Raw genomic sequence first — 6,000 nt, forward strand, 5'->3', positions numbered from 1 at the left:
TGAAAAATAGGATGGTGACATATGGATTGATAATGATATTGGGGGTGAGGTTGAAACCTTAGGTCAAACTGAGTCTTCTCTAGATAACCCTGTAATATTCTGCCCTGAGGACATAGACACTCCACTTTCAGCCTGCTTTGAAGGGTTAGCCACCCAACCTCCTCCTGAAGGAATTAGCCCTAGAGTGATTAATCCTGTTTCACCAGATGAAACTGCAAATGAATGCCCTGAAGTAAATGGCTTTGAAGATAGTTCTAATTCTCTTCATGACCCACCCCCTGCACCCCTCATTTCTTCCAGACCTATAACTAGACTAAAGTCCCAACAGGCCCCTAAAGGTGAGGTGCAAAGTATCACACACGAGGAGGTATGTTATACTCCAAAAGAACTGCGTGAGTTTTCCAATTTATATAGACGGAAATCAGGGGAATATGTGTGGCAATGGATTTTAAAGGTATGTGATAATGATGAGTGGAATATAAGGTTGGATCAGGCTGAATTTATTGATATGGGCCCACTAAACAGAGATTCTGCATTCAATGTTATAGCTGGAGGGGTTAGAAAAGATATTAACAGTTTATTTGGATGGTCAGTTGAAACATGGATCAAAAGATGGCCAACATTACCTGAGGGTGAAATGCCAGAAATGCTCTGGTATAATGTACATGAGGGGATCCAGAGACTTACAGAGATTGGAATGTTAGAGTGGATTTATCATTCAAAGCCTGCTCTTACACCTCAGGAATGTCCAGAGGATGTACCTTTTATCAGAACAGTGAGAAAAAATTTGTGAGACTAGAGCCATCATCCCTGAAGAGCACTGTAGTTACACTTCTCTGTAGGTCAGATATTACTGTAGGAACTGCTGTCACTGAGCTGGACTCCTTAAACACAGTGGGGATGACTGGATCCCGAGTTGGCTGCAGCCAGGTGGCAGCACTTAATTGCCAAAGACAGGGTAGATGTGGCTATTATAATAGACAGCAAACTCAAAGGAGGCGTCAAAATTATATGACTCTTAGAGATTTGTACATTGGCTAGTAAATCATGGGTTACCTAGAAATACAATAGAAGGACAGTTTACAAAATTCTTGTTTGAGCTGTATAAACAAAAGAGTTCTAGGTCAAGTGCACAGAAATCTAATCTGAATTACAAAAACATAGAGTCATGGCCCCTTAATCAATTTCAAGACTTGAGACAGTTTACAGACACAGAGCCCCTTGAATGAAGGAGAGGCCAGGTCCCTTTTGGGGAGAACTATGTTACACTGCCATAAATTTATACTGTTAATCTTCCTCCAAGCTTTCCCCAAGGAGACCAATGGCCTTTTACCAGGGTAACTGTGCAGTGGGGAAAAGGAAATGATCAGATATTTGGGGGATTATTAGACAATGGTTCAGAAGTGACATTAATTCTAGAGGACCCAAAATATCACTCTAGTCCACCAGTCAGAGTGGGGGCTTAGGGAGGTGAGGTGATCAATGGAGTTTTAGCTCAGGTCCATCTCACAGTGGGTCCAGTGGGCCCCTGAACTCATTCTGTAGTTATTTCCCCAGTTCCAGAATATATAATTGGAATAGACATACTGAGCAACTGGTAGAATCCCCACATTGGCTCTCTAACTTGTGCAGTGAGGGCTATTATGGTGGGAAAGGTGAAGTGGAAGCCACTAGACCTGCCTACCTAGCAAAATAAAAAAATCAGAACCAATACCGAATTCCTGGAGGGATTGCAAAGATTACCGCCACTCTTAAGGACTTGAAGGATGCAGGGGTGGTGATTTCTACCACATCCCCATTCAACTCTCCTAGTTGGCCTGTGCAGAAAACAGATGGGTCTTGGAGGATGACAGTGGATTATTGTAAGCTCAACCAGGTAGTAACTCCAATTGCACCTGCAGTTCTAGATTTGGTATCATTGCTTGAGTAAATCAATACTTCCCCTGGTACCTGGTATACAGCTATTGATCTCGCAAATGCTTTTTTCTCAATAGCTGTTAGTAAGGACCACCAGAAACAGTCTTCTTTCAGCTGGCAAGGTCAGCAATATACTTCCACTGATACCCCTGATATACCTCAGGGATATATCAACTCTCCAGTCCTATGTCATAATCTTGTCTGCAGCGACCTTGATCATTTCTCCCTCCCACAAGACAGCACACTGGTCCATTATATTGATGATATCATGTTAATTGGATCTAGTGAGCAAACAGTAGCAACTATTCTCAGACTTACTGGTAAGGCATTTGCGTGTCAGAGGATGGGAGAAAAATCCAACAAAAATTTAGGGTCTTCCATCTCAGTGAAATTTCTAGGTGTCCAGTGGTGTGGGGCATGTCGAGATATCCCTTCTGAGGTGAAGGATAAGTTGCTGCATCTGGCCCCTCCTATGACCAAAAAAGAGGCACAATGCCTAGTTGGTCTGTTTGGATTTTGGTGACAACATATTCCTCATTTGGGTGTGCTACTCTGGCCCATTTAATGAGTGACCAGTGAAGGATAAGTTGCTGCATCTGGCCCCTCCTATGACCAAAAAAGAGGCACAATGCCTAGTTGGTCTGTTTGGATTTTGGTGACAACATATTCCTCATTTGGGTGTGCTACTCTGGCCCATTTAATGAGTGACCAGAAAAGCTGCTAACTTTGAGTGGAGACCTGAACAAGAGGAAGCTCTGCAACAGGCCCAGGCTTCTGTACAAACTGCTTTGCCACTTGGGCCATATGATCCAGCAGATCCAATGGTGCTGCAAATGTCAGTGGCAAATAGAGATGTTGTTTGGAGCCTCTGGCAGGCCCTTACAGGAGAATCACAATGTAGACCCTTAAGATTTTGGAGCAAAGCCTTGCCATCTGCTGCTGATAACTACTCTCCTTTTGAGAAACAGCTTTTAGCTTGCTACTGGGCCTTAGTAGATACTGAACACTTAACCATGGGCCACCAAGTTACCATGAGACCTGAATTGCCTATCATGAGCTGACTGGGTGTTGTCTGACCCACCAAGCCATGAAGTTGGGCATGTGCAGCAGCACTCTATTGTAAAATGGAAATGGTATATACGAGATAGGGTAGGGCAGGTCCTGAAGGCGCAAGTAAGTTACATGTGGAAGTCTCCCCAAAGCCCATGGTCTCCACTCCTGCCACATTACCTTCTTTTTCCCAGACCAGAGCTATGACCTCTTGGGGAGTTCCTTACGGTGAATTGACTGAGGAAGAGAAATTTTGGCCTGGTTTACAGATGGTTCAGCACAATATGCAGGTACCATCTGAAAGTGGACAGCTGCAGCACTACAACCCCTTTCTGGGGTGTCCTTGAAGGACAGTGATGAGGAGAAATCCTCCCAGTGGGCAGAACTTTGAGCAGTGCACATGATTGTTCATTTTGCTTGGAAGGAGAATTGGTCAGAGGTGTGTTTATATACTTGTATACTGACTCATGGTCTGTTGCTAATGGTTTGACTGGATGGTCAGGGAGTTTGAAAGACCATCGTTCTAGTTTGCTAGCTGCCAGGATGCAATATACCAGAAACAGTATGGCTTTTAAAAGGGGACATTTAATTAGTTACTACTTTACAGTTCTAAGGGTGAGAAAATGTCCTAGTTAAAGCAAGTCTGTAAAAATGTCCAATCTAAGGCATCCAGGGAAAGATACCTTGATTCAAGAAGGGTGATGAGGTTCAGGTTTCTCTCTCAAGTGGAAGGGCACATGGTGAACACAAGCAGAGTTTCTCTATCATCTGAAAAGGCATATGTTGAACATGGTCAGGGTTCCTCTCTCATCTGGAAGGGCACATAGTGAGCACGGCATCATCTGCTAGCTTCTTCTCCTGGCTTCCTGTTTCATGAAGCTTCCCAGAAGGCATGTTCCTTCTTCATCTCCAAAGGTCACTTGTTGGTGGACTCTCCTTCGTGTGGCTATGTCATTCTCTGCTATCTCAGAAATCTCTCATTCTCCAAAATGTTTCCTCTTTTATGGGACTGCAGAAACTAATGAAGACCCACTCAAATGGGTGGAGACATGTCATCACCTAATCCAGTTTAACAACCACTCTTGATTAAATTACATCTCCACGGAGATGATTTGATTACAGTTTCAAACATACAATATTGAATAGGGATTATTCTGCCTTTATGAAATGGGATTTTGATTAAAACATGGCTTTTCTAGGGGACATACATCATTTAAAACCAGCACAACCATAATGGAGAATTGGTGACAAACAGGTCTGGGGAAGAAGTATGTAGATAGACCTTTCTGAGTGGACTGAAAACATGAACATATTTGTGTCCCATGTCAATGCACACCAAAGGGTGACTTCAACAGAAGAAGGTTTTAATAATCAAGTAGATAAGATGACCCATTCTGTGGATACCAGTCAGCTTATTTCCCCAGCAACTCCTGTCATTGCCCAATGGTCTCATGAACAAAGTGGTCATGGTAATAGGGATGGAGGTTATGTATGGGCTCAGCAATATGGACTTCCACTCACCAAGGCTGACTTGGCTACAGCCACTGCTGAGTGCCCAATCTGCCAGCAGCCAAGACCCACTCTAAGCCCCCAATATAGCACCATTCCCCAAGGTGACCAGCCAGCTATATGGTGGCAGGTTGGTTACATTGGACCACTCCCTTCATGGAAGGGGCAGCAATTTGTTCTAACTAGAATAGACACACACTCTGGATATGGATTTGCTTTCCCTGCATGCAATGCTTCTGCCAAAACTACCATCCATGGGCTTACAGAATGCCTTATCCATCGTCATGGTATTCCACACAGCATTGCTTCTGATCAGGGAACACACCTCACATCAAATGAAGTGTGCGAATGGGCACATGCTCATGGAATTCTCTAGTCTTACCATGTTCCTCATCATCCAGAAGCAGCTGGATTGATAGAGCAGTGGAATGGCCTTTTGAAAACTCAATTATAGTGCCAACTAGGTGCAATAATTTGGAGGGCTGGGGTAATGTTCTCCAGGAAGCTGTATATGCTCTGAATTAGCAACCGCTGTATGGTGCTGTTTTTCCCATAGCCAGAATCCATGGGTCCAGGAACCAAGGGGTAGAAATGGGAGTGGTACCACTCAGTATTACCCCTAGTGATCCACTAGGAAAATTTTTGCTTCCTGTCACTGTGACCTTGAGCTCTGCTGGTCTATAGGTTTTAGTTCCAAAAGGGGGAATGCTTCCACCAGGAGAAACAACAATTCCATTGAATTGGAATCTAGGATTGCCACCTGGTCACTTTGGGCTACTCGTGGCCCTGGATCAACAAGCCAAGAAGGGGATTACATTATTGTCTGGGGTGATTGACCCTGACTATCAAGGGGAAATAGGACTGCATCTACACAATGGAGGTAAAGAAGAATTTTCTTAGAATATAGGAGATCCCCTAAGGCATCTTTTAGTACTATCATGACCTGTGATTAAAATCAATGGAAAACTGCCACAACCCAATCGAGGCAGGACTACCAATGGCTCTGAAACTTCAGGAACAAAGATTTGGGTCACCCCACCATGCAAAGAACCATGACCAGCTGAAGTGCTTGCTGAGGGTGAAGGGAACATGGAATGGGTCGTGGAAGAAGGTAGTAATAAATATGAGCTAGGACCACATGATCAATTACAGAAACAAGGACTGTAATGCTGTTTTGCTCATGTTATACTATTTAAGTTTTAAGACAGCAAGTTTAAGAATAAATATTGCTCAAGAACTTGTACCCTATTCTGGAGAGATTTAATGTGTTTCCAGTTATATGCAGGACTGTTGAGTATTGTTAGGTGAAAGAAAAAAATGTGCATTTTATTGTTTTTTATTTAGAAACTAGGCATGGTTTAAGGTGATATGTATAGCTGCCAAGTTGACAAGGGGTGGACTGTCGTGGTCAGGTTCATGTGTCAAGTTGGCCAAGAGGTGGTACTTGTTTGTCTTGTTGGGCAAGTGCTGGCCTGTCTGTTGCTATGAGGACATTTCATAGAATTAGATCATGATCATGTCAGC

This window comes from Tamandua tetradactyla, chromosome 5 (assembly GCF_023851605.1).
Source record: "Tamandua tetradactyla isolate mTamTet1 chromosome 5, mTamTet1.pri, whole genome shotgun sequence".
In the NCBI taxonomy this organism is placed as follows: Eukaryota; Metazoa; Chordata; class Mammalia; order Pilosa; family Myrmecophagidae; genus Tamandua; species Tamandua tetradactyla.